Raw genomic sequence first — 17,750 nt, forward strand, 5'->3', positions numbered from 1 at the left:
TGTATGACCTTGGGCAAGATTTTTAACTTCTTTTTGGGTTCTTCATCTGTATAATGGTGACTGAATACCTATAATTCAGGATGCTGGTGATGATTATGTGAGAGAATACTTACAAAGCACTTAATATAGTGGCTTGTATGGAGACTCTCAAAGTGTTAGACATTGCTTTCTCCTTTTTACTGCTCTCCTTGGATTAGGAAATGGGAAGTTGGTATACATTAATAGAATTCTCTGTGTAATGGGCTTCTCCCTTATAATCAAGGCCTCTGTAGTCTTTGGATTTATACCTCTTGGAAATCTTATTCTAAGGAACTCAGAAAAGAGAACTTGGAGTTTGAAGAAAGAAGATGAAAAAATAAGAAGTTAGGCATAAACTTTATTTTTTTGTCTTAATTTTTGTTGTTTGTTTTTTTTCTGTCTTTTAAAAATTTCATTCTATCCATCCATCTATCCACCCATTCATCCATCCAGCATTTGTTAAATACTTGCAATGTGCAAGTTGATGGGGAGCAGATACAAAGACATCCAAAGAACTTACAGCCTTGCTCATTTAATGGTAACTGGAGTTTGATTTAATGAGAACTAGAACTTTTAAGTGTAAGATTATTGAGCCTTGGGTGTTGGGGGCTTAGTATTAATCAGGATCCTTTTAGGTGCAAATGACTGAAACCCAATATAAACTTGCCACAGCTATGGAGAGAGTTTATTAGCTCATGTAGCTGAAAAGTCCAGTGGTGGATATAGAGATTTGGGTGATGATTTTACCTTCTCTCCTGGCCCACTGACAAATCTGCAGACCACTCATGGCTTTGCAGCATCCACACTATGATTCTTTGAAATCCCTGTTTAATTGGGAACGAGAGAACATTTTCAGCCATCAGAGGCCATTTGGTTACCAGTCAACAATCATTATTTGCTCCTGCTTCCAGGACTGAATCAGAGTGATGGATGAGACATGACTACTTTTGTGTGGAAGTCTGGGAACGTATGTGAGCCCAGGCCTGTCATGCCAAGGGTACTAAAATTCTGCAGTAGTTTGGAATATGCATTTTATGATGATCTGGGCCATTTATCTTCTATAGCTGAAAATGGAAGTGCCTCAGATTAAATCCAGTACGGAGGGTTTGGAATGGGTTGGCTAGTGCAAATAGTTTATTTAACCTGAGTTGTTACGTATCTGGAGGACTTTCTTTTTCCTTCCTTCCTTCCTTCCTTCCTTCCCTTCTTTCCTTCCTCTCTTCCTTCCTTCCTTCCTTCCTTCCTTCCTTCCTCCTTTCTTTCCTCCTTTCTTTCCTCCTTTCTTTCCTCCTTTCTTTCCTCCTTTCTTCTCTTTTCTTTCTTTTCTCTTTCTTTTTTTAAGAAAAGGTTGTATAGGCAAATGCTCTTCACAGTCTGACCCCAGACCATTTAAATTTTTTTGCTATAATATAGTTCATTACAAACTGGCCCAGCTGTTCTCCTGACCATACTATAAATATATTTGTGTTTTCCTATGTTTATCTCATTTCTGACTCAATTTACTAGGAAAATCTTTTTTAGGTTATTTCTTACCTAGCGCCAATTCAGTGTTTATTACAAAGCTTTTCATGATATTCACAGCTACAGCTGTTTCTGTTGATCTCTGTGGCACATATTGTTTGAAATATTCTGGCCACAGTAATGTATTGCATAGTGTGATTTTCTTTCATTTTATCAATCAATCAATCAATCAATCATTTATTTTAATCCCAACTTGATAGTAAATTCCTTGAAGTTACAATGCTTTCTTTGTATGTTCCATCACCCTGGTAAATACTTGTTAATTTCATATTTTAAACAATGTGTGGCTAGAATTCTGGGTGAGAATGTCAGATGGAAACCATGAATCTTTTGTTTTTTCCTGAAGCCCTGTAAAAGAGTAAAAAAGATTTAAAAAGGCATTAAACTGATCGGGTGTGGAGATTATAAGGGTGGAGGCATGAACAAAGATTTAAAAAATTTGTGGTAAAAGTATGTAACAGAAATTTTACCATTTTAGTAATTTTAAAGTATATAATTTAGTGTCATTTAATATATTCATAGTGTTGTGGAACTACTACTATCTAGTTCCAGAACAGTTTTATTACCCTCAAAGGAAACTCCATAAGCATTGCACCCCATTCTCCCCTTTGCCCAGCCCCTGGCAACCACTAATATACTCTTTCTATGAATTTGCCTGTTCTGGATATTTTACATAAATGGAATCATACAATATATGACCTTTTATGTCTAGCTTCTTCATTTTGAATGTTTTAAGAAAAAAATTATTGCGGTAACATTGGTTAATAAAAGTGTACAATTCAACAATATGTCATGTGTATATTGCATTGTGTGTTTACCACCTAAAGTTAAACTTCTTTCGGTCACCATATATTTGACCTCTCTACCTTTATTTATCCCCCCATTCTCCCTTTTTCTCTGGTAACCACTAAATTGTTGTCTGTGTCCATGAGTCTCTGTCTTGCTCATTTGTTGCTTTGTTTTATATCCCACATATGAGTGAAATCATATTTCTCAATTTTTTGTCCAACTTATTTCACTTAGCACGATAATCTCAAGATTCATTGTTGCAAATGACTGTTTTTCATCTTTTCTTAGGGCTGAGTAATATTCCATTGTGTATATGTACCACATCTTCTTTCCCCAATCATCCATTGAAGGGTACTTTAATTGTTTCCATATCTTGGCTACCATGAATAATACTGCAGTGAACATTGGGGCACATATATCTTTATCAATCAATATGTTCAAATTTTTTGAGTAGGTACCCAGCAGAGGGATTGCTGTGTCATATGGTAATTCTATTCTTAATTTTTTGAGGAACTTTCATACTGATTTACATAGTAGCTGTATCAATTTACTTTCCCACCAGCAGTGTATGAGGGTCCCTTTGTCCCTACAACCTCTCCAACACTTCTTGTTACTTGTCCTGTTGACAGCCATTCGAACAGGTGAGAGATGGTATCTTATTGTGGTTTTGATTTGCATTTCCCTAATAGCTAGTGAAGTTGAGCATCTTTTCATATGTCTGTTGACCATTTGTCTTCTTGGGAGAAGTGTCTGTTCAGGTCCTCTGCCCATTTTTTAATTGGATTGTTTGTTTTTTTGTTGAGTTGTATGAGTTCTTTATACACTTTGAATATTAGTCCCTTGTTGGAGGCATTGTTTACAAATATCTTGTCCCATTCAGTTGGTTGCCTCTTTGTTTTGTTGATGGTTTCTTTTGCTGGGTAGAAGCTTTTTAGTTTGATACAGTCCCATTCATTTATTTTTGCTTTTACTTCTCTTGCCTTTGAGGTCAAATTCATAAAATTCTTTCTAAATCTAAGTTTAGCACCTAGGTTTTCTTCTATGCAGTTTATTGTTTCAGGTCTTATATTCAGGTCCTTAATCCATTTTGAGTTAATTTTGTTATGTGGTGATAGACAACAGTCTAGTTTCATTCTTTTGCAGGCGGCTTTCCAGTTTTCCCAGCACCATTTATTGAAGAGGCTTTATTTTCTCCATTGTATGTTTTTTGCTCCTTTGTTGAAAATTATTTGCCTATCTATATAGGTGTTCATTTCTGGACTCTCAATTATGTTTCATTGGTCTTTGTCTGTTTTTCTACCAATATCATGCTGTTTTGATTATTGTTGTTTTGTGGCATAATTTGAAGTCAAGCAGTGTAATATCTCTGGGCTTGTTCTTTTTTTCTCAGGATTGCTTTGGCTATGTGGGGTCTTTTGTGATTCCATATAAATCTGATGATTTTTTTTGTTCTATTTCTTTAGAAAATGCCATTGGGATTTTGATGAAGATTGCATTAAATCTTTATTATTGCTTTGGTTAATATGGCCATTTTAACTATGTTGATTCTTCCAATCCATGAACACAGAGTATCTTTCCATTTCTTTGTGTCTTCTTCAATTTCTTTCAATAACGTCTTATATTTTTCAGTGTACAAGTCCTTCACATGCTTCTTTATTCCTAGATATTTTGTTGTCGTTGCAATTGCAAAAGGAATTGTATTTTTTCATTCCTTTTTCTGAAATTTCATTGTTAGTGTATAGGAATGTTATGGATTTTTACACATTGATTTCGTATCCTGCAACTTTCCTGTGTTTGTTTATTGTTTCTAATAGTTTTTTGATGGAGTCTTTAGGGTTTTCTAAGATAGAGAATCATGTCATCTGCAAAAAGTGACAATTTTACTTCTTCCCAGAATAATGTTTTTAAGGTTCATCCATGTGTAGCATATTAGTACTTCATTCCTTTTTGTGACTGAATGATATTTGATTGTATGGATACATCACATTTTGTTTATCCGTTCATCAGATGATGGATATTTGGGTTGTTTCAACATTTTGGCTATTATGAATTATGCTGCTATGAGCATTCTTTTACACATTTTTGTTTAAACACCTGTTTTCAGCTTTTTGAATGTATACCTAGGAGTGAAATTGAGGGGTCGTATGGTAATTATATAGTTTATTGAGGAACTGCCAGACTCTTTTCCACAGCAGCTGTACTATTTTATATTCCCACCAGCAATGTACAATGATTCTATTTCTCTGTGTCCTCACAAACCCTTGTTTTATATATATTTTTTAAAAATTATAGCCATCCTAGTGGATATGAAGTGATATCTTATCATGATTTTGATTTGCATTTCCCTGATGACCAGTGGTGTTGGGAATCTTTTCACGTGAGCGATAGATTTTTGCAAGCTGGAAAACAGATGAAGAAAATCGAACCCTAAACCAACAGGAGGAAAAGCTGAGAACCAATTTGACTTATACTGCGTAATTCCCCCAAAGCCTGAAAGTTGGTGCTACAAGTCCTTCTGGAAGTTGTGAGACCTCAGGTACCTTATCCCACTCCATGTGACTTGGTGACTACTCTTCTCCTACTCTAAAAAAAGGCTGAAGATTTCTGCTGTGGAGAGAGCAAACCAGAGGATCTCTGAATATGGGGACTCCAGGCACTCGAGGGTAGGGTTTAACTATAGACAATAAGTAACTGAATATATTATTTTAACATGCTTGTTAATTAAACATATATAGTAGATTTTGAGACACTCCTCATTTCTACTCAGCATTTTTTACTTACTTGGCTCCTAGGACTGTGGTGGTCAGGCCTTTACCCCAAAGCAGTGGTTGGGGAGACACCAGCTGAAGAAGAGATCTGAAAGTACTTCCGCTGGAAATTGCTCAAGTAAATAGTCAAGCCAGATCACCCTGTAGCGAAGCTCCAGAAAACAAGGCCTCCTCGTTTTCAGAGATGCCAGTCAGTTTTTTTGTTCTCCATTCTTAATTATGGGCCAAAATCTAAAGCTTGCCTAATATCTGTGAGAAGTCTCTAACATGAAAGATGGAGGTCAAAACAAACAAGATGTAAAGAAACTTGGTTCAGTCAGGGACTGTGCTAAAAAGAAAGCATAAGAGAAAAATCTTGTTATTATTATACTTAGATAAAAGGAAATAATATAGTCTTGAAATAAGAACAAGACATCAGAAAAACAATATGAGGAGAATAAAACACTCTTGAAAATTAAAAACAGGAAGCAGAAATGAAAAAAATCTATAGAAGATATTTTTTTTTTTTTTTTTTAAGAACGTAGAATAAGAAAAGGCAAAGAGATGAAAATAGGAGCGGAAAAATGAATTAAAGGAAGAACTCAAGAGGTCCAACGTTCACATAATTAGAGCTCCAGAGAAAAAGAGAAGAAATAAATGAATTATTTCAAGAAAATTTCCCAGAACCAAAGATCACAGTCGTCCAGATCGAAAGATTTCACCAAGTGCCCACCATAAATATGGGCTCATACCACTACACATGAATGAAATTTCAGAATACTGACTCTGGAAAAACATGTCACACATAAGGAATCAGGATTCAGAGAGTCTCATACTTCCAAAAAACAAAACTGGAAGCTAGGAGGTAATGGAAAAATGCCCTCAGAAATCTGAAAAGAGATAATATTTAACCAGGAAGTCTATCATCAGCCAAACAAGATTGAGGGTAGGATGAAGACTAGATTGGGGGTAGATGAATTAGGTATGGAATGTCTCAAAAATTTACCATCTTAGGAAACTCCCAGAGGAGATGTTCCATCAAAACATGAGAGTAAACAAGAGGTCGTTGCTGGGGAGAGGGGAATGGCATCTCCAGGATGAAGGACAAGGAAGATCTCAGGATGATGGCAGCTCTGTGCACTGGGGGAGGGCCACTGGCCTAGGGCAGTTAATAGAGAAAACTTCCAGAGTGACTTCTCCAGGATGATGAATGTGCTGTAATATCTGATGCATCTGGACGTTTGGAGAGGAAGCTTTAAAAATCGGCTAGAATTTGATATTGAACTATTGGTGGACAATTGTTAACTCCTGGGAAAACAAAAAATGTGCAGGAAGTTTTCTACAGCTTACACAGTTATAGCTTGAAAAATATAATTATGAACACAAAATATGATCTAACAGAAATTATAATATGACTGTATTGGAAAAATAGAGGACAAATAGAAGGTCTGCATTTGTAGCATAGGAAGAATGAGTCATAGTAGGAAATCAAGAGATAATGCTTACAACTGAAAAATCGAGAAATAATACTTGCTTTTAAATTAGAACCATGGAGGAAACTGTCAAAAGTATTAGCCCAAAGAGATGATGAAAGGAGAAATGAGGAGAAAGGAAGGGGAACTATAGGTTTTTTTGGTAATAAACCATGGGGAATTTTTTTGACACTTTATGTATGTATAAATTAAAAACAAACAAACAAAAAACAACCCAACCTTAAAAACCTTGAGGGAAACATGCCAGTGGGATTATGGGTATTTACTTTTGCCTCTTTATACATTTCATATATCTCAAAATTTCTACAATGGTTATATTCTTTTATAACTTAAAAAAAAATGAAAACTATTGATTTATGAGAATGATGGATGGAAATTTTTTGTGAGTCTCCATGGAGTCATGCTCTACTTGTGACTCTCCTAAGGGAGGAGTTGTTAATTGCATCACAGAATTGCAGGAATTCAAAGACAGAAATGCATAGAGCACCTTGGGTCAGTTGACAAGTGACAGGACGCCTGTATGTTCTTCCAAGAATGAAGGGACCTACTTTTTGCCCCTTTTCCCGCTGCTGACCTCAGTATTGACTCATCCCTCATGTTTCCTGGCTTTGAAAGGCTTCCCCTCATTCTTCACCCCGGTTGCTGTGCCAGGCTGTGTGTATTTAGCTCCTTTAGAATCTTGCCTCATAAATCAGCTTGCCTTCTTCACTGTGGGAACAGCTTTTCTCTGCATTCCCTCTCATTCGACCCTTGGTTTCAGGTAATGGCTTACTGAAACTGGGAAATAACATGGGGCTGCTTGGAACAAAGAGCAAATGATCCTCTTCTATGTATTCCTATTTTTATTAGAAGCAGAACCTAAAGAGGAGAGTTGCTTTGGGGATTAATCCTTCAGAAAGTCTCAAATAAAACACTGGTGTAGCACTTGGGCTCCTTATATTGAATTTGGTTACTGGTCTCAATTCCATCACTATGAGTTTTCGGTAATAAATAGTCCAATATTAGCAACCTCAATGAGATTATTTGTACTTTATTGAATATTGACTGTGCTAGGTTATGTTTCATATATCATCTTTAATCTCCACAACAGTCCTCTAAAGGAAAACATCATCTCTATTTCGCATCTGAGAAGATCTAGGCCTAGTAAGATTCATTCTTGCATTGGACACATCTATTGAGGATACTCATGAGCCCTGTCCTGTGGAGCTCACCAGCAGAGTGAACAGACAAGTCAGGCAGATACAATGTAGTGTGATAAGTGCTAGAGAGAGAGTGGTACAGGAGCCCCTGGATGCAACAAAGGGAACAGTTAATACAGTCAGGACGTCAGAGAAAACTTGCTGGACAAGGGAGTTTAGTCTTGAAGAATGAGGGGTTATCCTGAAAGAAGGGAGAATGACAGCTGCGCAGTGGGAATCCTGCGAGCTAAGATACTGGAAAAGAGAATATGGATCTAAAGTTTTCCTTTTCCTTTCACAGACTCCTGGTGAGTATGGCTTTAGAAAGGGTTAGCAAAGGGTATGGATATGAACATACCCGAGGGACCCAACAGCCAGACCTTCCCCTTCCCCCTTCTTTGCTCTGTTGTAGAAGTTGAGTGACTGGACCTAGAATAAATGATTACTGGGTGGTTTTGTATGAAGCCTGGTTCTAAGCATTGCAGGGATTAAAGATGACGTAGTGTTAGAAATCTGTTGTCTCCAGCTCTAAAGCCAGTACTGTTCACTGTCTTGTTACATTGCCTTGTTCTCTGATGGTTTTTTTAAAGCACCTAGCTTTTGCCTAACTTTAAAGTCAATACAAGAGAAATGGGACATGTATTCCCTGCTCTCAGCTGGGCCAACAGGAATTGGCCTTAGAAAAGAACCACACAGTGAATAGCACAAAGCAGTTAAAATTTGTTTTAAAGGAAATACATGTCCCTTCTCATGACCTGCTGGGCTGTTAGTTGCCCTATTGCTATCTGTATTACCTTCTTTAACATATCATTCGTTTGACTTTCTGCTAGAAGTTTGACTTTTGAGCCATATCTGGAAGATCCTGGGGAAAGGTGAGAAAGGCATTCCTAGTTGCTTGATGGCATAATAGTTCCAGAGCCTCAGTTTTCATTTTTTTTCTGTGCTGAATACTGGAATTTTTGTCCCGGGCTTGTTGTCTTTGAGCTTTTGAGCTCTTGAGTCCTCAGATGTAATTTTTGAGCCTGGGTGTTGACATATTGAGGATAGAAGAAGAGGTTTGGGGAGGGCACTTTATCTGCTTTGAAAGAGGCCAGTTTGCCAGAGTCAGGTTCTGCTTTCCAGGAGCTGTCAGTGACAATTCAAGAACATCTGCAGGAGTGCATACTAGGGAAAGGACTGGTAGTGGCATGAATGAATGCATACTCATTTCAGAAATTTTTTATCGAGGGCCTACTTCAGTAATTCTCTGTATGATCAGCAGACAGCAGCCTATAGCAATCAGCTTCACTTTGTTAGAAATGTAGATTCCCAGGCTTTTTCCCAGATTCAGTGGCTCAGAGTCCCTGCATTGGGACTAAGAAATCTATATTTTTAATGAGCTCTGTGCTTGATCCTGATGTGCACTCAAGTTTGAAAATTGCTGGTTTGTTTTGTAGGAGGCCTAGTTCAAAGCAATACCGGGGTTTGAAGAATTGTCCTTGCTCTCAAGAGGCTCACTCTCTATTGTGAGAAACCAACCTCAGATAGCTAATTTTAATACAAGACAGGACATAGCATGCTTGTTGAGTGTGCATTATTGATCAGAGGAAGGATCTATTTTATAGCAAGTAGAAAAGAAATGTATTTGGTTAGTAAATCTCAAAATATATCCCAGCCAGTGAGATTTTATGGAAAGAGAAGCCACCTGCAGAGCTATAGAATATTCTGCATCCTTTCAACTGAAAGGGGAGGGATAACAGAACATAGTGAGGGTTTGACTGTCTTCAAGTTACTTTTAGGAAAGGATGAGATGTGCATGTACCACTCCTCATTTACCCTTCACATGGGCTCCTCATAACATTTTAATGAGGAAAACCCACACACATTGAATTGACAGTATTAGAGGTGGATCAAGTCATATCTATCTGGTTCTACCTCAAGGAAAGGCCAGCAACAGTCTGGAAAGATTTTGTGCAGGAGAAAAAAACATTGACTTTGTAGGTGGAAAAGTTTGAGTTATTTATAAATGAGTTTATCGGGGTCTGAGTAAGACAGACTTTTTGGTATACTAATATTTACTGTTTCTTCCACTGGTTTGGTTAAAGTTAGTGTACATAATAAATTATGTCATTGAACATCTATATTTTTTTGTCTGTTCTGTGTGATAACATCATTTTCTAGAAAATCTTGGAGTGAAAAACTTGGAGAGCTTATTCTCTGGCATCCTGGGTAAGTAGGATTGGGATCAGGGCACCTGCCCCCATTCTGCTGAGCAAGCTCTCCCTGCCCTTTTCTTTCACTAGGAGAGTTGGGTCCACTCAGGGAATAAGTGGAGGAAAAGAGTCAACACAATTCTGTGGGGTACAGAGAAAGCAACAATTAATTGCTACTGGATGAGTTAGCTCTTTGGAGGAGGTGATATTTGGGATGTAGTGAAAGGATCATCATGGAATAAAAAGACAAATATTATATACATGCAATATGTGCTAAATCATAAGAGACAGAAAATCCAACTCAAATTGGCTTTAACAATAAAGGACATTTATGGGTGAGGTGCCTGAGTAGATTTCAGGGCAGGTTGATTCAGTGGCTCAGCTGGGTCTTTAAGAACCCAGTTTCAGTCTTTCTTTTTTGGCCATTCCTAGCGTCAACAGGCTGTCTTATGACCTCTTAATCACCATCACCACCTGCTACACATGTGACTTATATAGTTTCTTCACAGAGAACATGGTATCTGAGGGTGAACATTTGAAGCGATTCTGGTGCTCAGTTGTGAAGTCTTTGTAATAAAAACCTGTGACTACTTTTTTTCAATTAAGCAAGTAACTGTACATCTACTAGGTACAAATTGCTGTGTAAGGAAGTTAGGTGCCCGTCATATTTGATGCGCACTGGCCCTCTGAAATCTTTTACCTTGTGGAGTACTTAAAATAGAAGTTAAGAAAAAACTGAAAAAATGTGCACCACTGAAATAAGTGGCATTTATGACTGTTCCCAGTCACTCTGACTCAGTCACATTTCTTTGCAATGTTGTGGGTGTGTTTTTGTAAGGGGAGATTCTGAGCTCACGAGTCAACTTCAGTAGGAAGAATGGAAGGTAATGGTAGTTTCTGATATTTAGCTTTTAAGTCAAGGACTGCTTTCCAAAATTGGTCTTAGTTCTTGGTGGGCGAGCTGGCTTTGAGCATCGTGTCAGGCCGTGTACATGGCCTCGAAATAGCATCTGGATTATGTCTGTGTCTTCTTTCCCAACCTGCGATTGCCGATGGGCAGAAAACACTCATAAAACCTTGACTCAAACCACAGAATGGCTGAGTAATTCAAGCTTGACTTTTTTGAAGAATTTTGAATCCCAAAATAGCACTCTTAAGGAAATTGACGTTTTCTTTTTACTTCTCTTTTTAAAGTTAATTAGGTTTACACTTAGGTAATGGGGGGGTCATATTTAGGGGAAAGTTTTGTTAGTAAGAGCTTAAACTAGAATTTCTCTTATCTACAACCTTCATTAAAACAACAACAACAACAACAACAACAACAAGCAAGCTTTAAACCCGAAATAAATAAACACACATTTATTTGGTCATATATAATGTCCACTATGAAGGGACTTGGTTATGTCTATGGGGGAAAAAGTTTTCGTGAATGTGTCTTTGAATTTGTCACTGTTTTTGATAAAAGGCTGTTCTTTTTATCTTCTAAATTAAAAATTCATTGTTGTGAATTTTTTTTTTTGCCATCGTTGCTGCTTTTTTTGACCTATTCATTAGTGCCTTTTCCTTATCAGGATTGCACCAGGATTGGAATAGTCTCAGAGATTATGTAAAATGAGAGGTTGGATTGGATGGTCATTTGCATTGTGTGATGCAAGGTAAAGCCACCTCTTTGCTGTCTGGCTTGATTGCTTGTCGCTCTGCTTCAGCTGTGCTGAATTCACTCTGTCCTCTCTCACCTGGCTTTGCTCTATCAGACTCACCATCTGAGAAGTCTACCCTGCCTTCTTTTAGCGTACTGAAATCTTTATTTACTTATTTTTTTAGGCGAGGCAACCCTTGGTTGACCTCACAGATTGCAAGAACTTTGTAAATCTACAATTCCTTATTTTTTATTTTTTATGCTTACAGCACCTAGTCTTCCTAGGTAGTCTCCCATCCAAGTACTAACCAGGCCCGACCCTGCTTAGCTTCCGAGATCAGACGGAATCAGGCTTGTTCAGTGTGGCACGGCCGTAGACACGTACTGAAATCTTAACCATCCTTTGAGGGTCAGTTCAAAATACTTTAGTCCTTTCCTAGCTACTTGGGTCTTTAATGAGACTACTTCCCAGATTTTTATTGTACTTGTTCATCCCATACTGCTCAACACAACTGTAAATTAGAGCACTTGCTATTCTTTTATTGTATCATTTTTGATATTGAAGAAACTGTATGTTCAAGCTTGCTTGACATTTAACTGTGAGACCTTGGGGACAAAACTGTATCCTCATTGTGTCCTGCATAGCACCCAGATAAAATAGAAAATAATAGGTGTCTCATTTATCGTTGGTAATTAAAGCCTATAATTTATAGAGAGCACGAAAACTCTGGTGTTTCAGCTACTCGTGTTAGTCCATGTTGAGAACAAAAGCAAAGGAAGAAATTTTAAGCCCAAACTATCCAAGAGGTCATTTCCCCCCATCACTCTAGGTGCCGAAGAGCTTACTCTTTCCTGTGTTCTGTATTGTTGGGGAGAGGTTTTCCCATTTTGTTCAAAGCCTTGTCAGTCCATCATTTATTCTAACATGCACCCTCCCAAAGGAAACATCCTCTTCATCATCTGGAAGCATTCTCCTTGCTGCTGCTTCTGACCCAGTCTCTGGGAATCATCATGAGGGTGGCAGTGTGGCCAAGAGCCTGGGTTTGGTGTCAGGTGCATCTGGATTTGAGTTCTCTGGTTTTTACTAGTCGTGTGGCATCAGGAAAGTTATTGAGTCTCTCTAAGCCTTAATTTTCTCTCACCAAGTGGTGATGTACCTACCTCCCTGGCTGTCAGAATTAAATGAGACCCTGCCTGTACAGCTCAGCACAGTGCCTCACATAATTTATCCTCATTATTCTTGTAATCAAAGACTATATCGACTACCAAATGTAAGAGGCCCGAGCCAGGCCCTTAAGGACAGAAATTCAGATCGGGACAAATGTGTATGGGATTTACAGACGTGATTAAAATTGTTGAAATGAGCTAGGTTTCTCGGTGGGTATTTGCATTCAGGACTGGCTGGGGTGAATATATCTTAGGCCTAGATTCGAGAATCCTCAACCTGCCGTGCAAGGTTTTGCCTTTTACCTCTATTTTTCCTCTCTTCTTCTGGAGGTGCCCCATGTGTCCCCATGCTCCCTGGCCCCGCCTCTGTGCTTATTTGCTGCTCATCTTGTTCGTGTGCTCTTTAGAATGGCCTTTCATCCTCCCTCAAGTCCTAGTCTCTGCCCTCTGAAAATCCTAACTGTGCTTATGCCCTGGTGGCTGACGTGCAGTTCATGTGAATGTGACTGAGGTGCACTCTCCTCTCCATCGCCTGCGACTCACAGTTTGGTATTTATCACAGTGATTTGAAGTGTGTTCCTGCTCTACCACAGCATAAGGTTGCAGAAGATCAGAGATGGAGGGGACTTTGAGGTCTAAGAATGTGATCACAAATGAAACATTCAGCTTCATTAGCCCATTAACAAAACAGGTAACAACGAGGCTTCTGTCAGAGGGGCCAGGACCCTGTTCACGCAGTCTTCATCTCCCCTCCAAAAGGCCCTTGAGGCTTTTTGCTGCCCTTTGAGCCTTGCAGAACTCACTTTGAAGACCACCAGTCTAGCCAAACTCTCTCATTTTATAGGTCAAGAAACTAAGTTCCAGAGACTCAGAGAGGCAGTAGTGTGCTTGAGGCCCTACAGCAATACCTGAAGCTGTCTCTGGCCACCCCTGTCCATCCCACCCCATGCATTTCAGGTAGTGGATGTTCAGACACAGTGGATATAAGGAGTAATTAGGAAGGTGGGATGATTTTCTAATGGATCTTACATTTGCAATTAAAAAAAATGTAAGCGGCATTTTTGTTTCTTGTGTAATTCTCAACCCTAGACTGTTCAACTCATAGGGGTAAGATGCAGGATGGCAGAAAGGGTCACTGTGCATGAAATTCAGAAGTCTCTGATGGGCATTGAATAGTTTTTTTTGGCTTTGACCCGCAATTTCTTAGCTTTCTCATCTAGGCCCTAGCCAACTTGGGTCAAATGAAAGGGTCTGTATTTTTTTAACAACCAAGTATTAGGAAAAGATTGCTAGGAAGAATTTCTTTTTTGTTACCTAAGCTAGGATTTGATCTTCAGACCCTCAAGGTGAAAGGCTAATACCTTAATTTGTGTGTTTTATAAACACCTCCCAGGCGATGACCTTCTTCTAGTCTCATGTGATATTCATATTCTACAAGACTTATAACTAAAATTTTTGGCTCAGAATAGCGTGGTATGGGTTGCGTGCTGAAGTTTAGAATCAGCAGGGTGCCATTCATCCATTGGTTGTTGGTAAATGTTCCTTATGTGCAGTTGAATGAAAGCTTTTTAGGGTGATTTCCTAGCAAAATGGAATTTTTTATTTTAAGAGAAAATGTATCTTGTGGTTTGAAGAAACAAACCACCTTTTCCCAATAGGACATATGTCCAACAAAGTAAGGTGCTTTCCCCTTTTTAAAAGCTTTCCTTTAAGGGTCATCTTTATTTTTCTGGTGTCAGTCAAATTATTTTTCAGCATAGCATGAAAACTGGAGGTGGAGATGCTCCATGGCCGTGTGTTAGAACCACACTGAAAGTTTTTTGTTTTATGTAAATACAGATTGATGGAACATTTTACACAGAGTACGGGCTTTTGACAAAAAGTATTGATGGTTGCTTTCAGTAAGTGTTACTTGAGATGACAGAACATTGCATTTTAAGATGAATTACATGAGAACTCCCTCTTTGGGAATGTCATACATTTTATTTCATCTGTTGTTTTATGAGAGAATGACTGAAGTCATGAATACCTTAGACTGAACTGTTTCCTTTGCACATTATAAGTCCCGGTTTGGTGCACTCCTATTTTAAATATGAAGTTATGGGGAAAATATTTATACTGGCAAATAATATTGATAAAAATGCTTAAATGTTCAGAAGCAGAACATAACTTCTCACACAGTTTCCCCTTGTGTAGTGGTGATTTGTGGAAAGCCTGGGAACCTAGTTAGAGTTAAATGTATATTTTTTAGAAAGATCTCGGAGATTTCTGATATGTGGAAAAATTTTTTTGTTGTGTTGGTGATTTACCTCCTCTGTATATATTTAAATTTCAAAAATGCTCCATTTGTATCTATTCCTGTATTGTTATTTGTTCTTCATGAAAAGGCCTAAAAGTCAGGGTCTGTGCTGATTTTGGTTTTTGGCCTTAATTTTCTTTATAGCACAAATTCAGGGATATTAGCTTAATGGTATTAGAGGTGTAATGGGTATTAATAGATACACTCTATATTTATTGTACTATTTATTTTAGGGACTGGGAATATAGTCCTGATCCTCACATTGTTTATAACATAGTGAGGAAGAGAGAGAAAGAAACAGAAAATAAAATATCAGATAGTGATGCATACTACAAGGAAAATAAAGCAGAGCATAAGGATTTAGAGTGTCTCGGAAAAGTGAACGTGGGAACTATTTTAGATATTAAGGGAAGTTGATCTGAGAAATGACATTTAAGCAAAGAACTAACTGATGAGATAGCTTGAGCCATGCAAATGTTGGGAAACTTTGCAGAAGAAACAGTAAGTGCAGAGGCCCTGGGGCCAGAACAAGCTTGGCATGTTAGAGGAACAGCAATGCTAGTGCCCCTCATAGCAAGCAATGGTGGTAGTGCTCCAAGTTTGGGGATTGACATGATAGGCTGTAGGGAGGCCAAGTACAAGAGGAATGCGGTTCTGCACATTTGTCCTATGTGTGTAGCTGTAGATTTTCTTGTTCTATGACCATACTGTCTTCATGTATCTAGAGCCTGGCCAAACGGGCTTTCCTATTTTCACCTTACTACTTCTGTAAAAATGTCTCGATACTACATTGGCATTCCTGTTCACCATTTACTGGATGTCAACATAGATAAAGTCTCAGTCACCAGGGGAATTTTAAACTTTAACTCTCCCACAATGAATCCTTCAGTTAAATCTGCTTTTACACACTTTGGCTATTACTCTTTTCCAATGCTTATTCCAATCAGTTATATATATGATTGATTTTCTAGCTATATGCAACTGTTACTCATGTATGGGCCCCTAGTGCTTAGCATAGTGCCTGGTACCCAGTAAATACTCAATATATTTGTTGGCTAAATGGTGAGACAGATACCTACGTGTTACCTGGTTGCCTCAATATGAGCACCAGAAACTATGGCGAATGCAAAGTCAATAGACTCCTTGCTTTCGTAGAAGGAGCTTAAAACCAATTTAGAGAAATAAGACCTTAAAAACAGGAAAAAAAATGTTTTGGAGTTGCAAGAGTTTAAATAATTGTTGGTTTAAAGAATTGTTGCAGGAATGAGAGCTCATGGGGGGATTAAATGGCCCAGGAGACTGCAGTATTCGAACTCCGGTAGGATGGAAATCCCAGAGGCCAGCTGGGTCATTGGACTGGATTTTTCCTGCATTTGCGCTTTTGTGCCAGGGCCTACGAGATATGTCTTCTATAAATTTGGAGCCGATTTGGAACTAGCTAGCTGTTCTCCCTGATGAATTAATGTGCTGTTCAGCCGAAGCTCAAATATGAAATATATTAAAAGCAAACTAAAAACAGGTCAATGTTTTCCCTCTAATGCTATGGGAATATTTGTTTTTAAATCATCTTTTAGTACTCTACAAATCTTCCCCACAAAGTATTTTTTTTTTAGGCAGAGACTATTTTTCCCAGTGTAAAAGGCCATTTCTTAAGTCCTGATTTATTCAGAAATTTACATGGAGAAAATGGCCCGAGATCCCACACAAGTGAAACTTTATTTTTTAATCTGGGGCACAGTAGGGAGTCCTGAGAAATGCATTTTCTTCCAAGATTGTAGGAGGAATACATAGTGTTTGTTTAAAGCATCAGGTATTGAGAAATGTAATGGCAGGGTGAAAAGTTTGACCTCAGCTGCCAGATCCGATCTGCTAAGGGGTAATTGAGTTGCCATGTTTTTTTCCTCTTCAGTTTAAATCAAGTTTTGCTATAGCCCATTTAAGTGTCAAATTGGTAGCAAAACTTGACAACTTCAGGGTGCAGACTTGCTTTTGATCAGAATTTACATGCAAATCATTTTTGCCTTGAACTGTCAACTCCTGTTTCTGATACTCTTGAGGGGGACATGTCTCTCCTCACTCCATCTTCCCCCAAGCCGAAGGGGATGTTGGCTAATGTTATTAATCAGCGTGTGGAAGAAAAATTATCTTGATAAATATGGTGGTTAAACTATATTTTCCCTTTTGTGTGTCAGCTGTTGCAGCTGGGCATTTAATCTCCTTTTACCTAGAAGGAAATCAAACAATTATCTAGCGCTTGATGTCAAAAAGAAACTAGTGAATAAGGGGTGGAGGGTCACCAGTGTATTGGGGAATGGACTTAAGCCACCAAAATCTGACAAAGGGTGCTGACAGTCTGCATTTTCTTGGGCATTAAACAAAGTCTTTGGTAACTTTAAAGAATCTTTCCTTGCATGACTAACCTCATTGAGAGGGTTAGAGAGAAAGCTGCCTCAGAAGTCTTAAGCCTGAAACTTTTTTTTTGGTTTTGCCCTAAACCCTCGGGACGCTTAAAAGCACGTGAGTATGTGTAGCTCCATCATTCAGCAAGACAAAGGAGTGTTTGCACTTTCACAGAGTTAATAATGACCGTAGCGAGTCTTTCCTATTTCTAGCCAACCTGTCGTAGCATTTCCAGTCATCCACCTGAAGAATTTAATTGTGATTTACACTCTGTCTATAAATTCTTAGAGACAGCCCCATGTTGAAC

The 17,750-nt window shown here is 38.3% G+C and overlaps 1 protein-coding gene and 1 pseudogene across 2 annotated transcripts in view; one reads left to right on the plus strand and one right to left on the minus strand.

Moving 5' to 3' along the window:
- Nucleotides 1–17,750, plus strand: part of LRMDA (leucine rich melanocyte differentiation associated) — a 993,794-nt gene that overhangs the window by 85,588 nt on the left and 890,456 nt on the right. The gene's annotated exons all lie outside the window — the stretch shown is intronic.
- LOC120609972 (uncharacterized) lies at nucleotides 11,838–11,956 on the minus strand (annotated as a pseudogene).

The sequence above is a fragment of the Pteropus medius genome, unplaced genomic scaffold, assembly GCF_902729225.1.
Source record: "Pteropus medius unplaced genomic scaffold, Ma_sr-lr_union100, whole genome shotgun sequence".
NCBI classification, from domain to species: Eukaryota; Metazoa; Chordata; class Mammalia; order Chiroptera; family Pteropodidae; genus Pteropus; species Pteropus medius.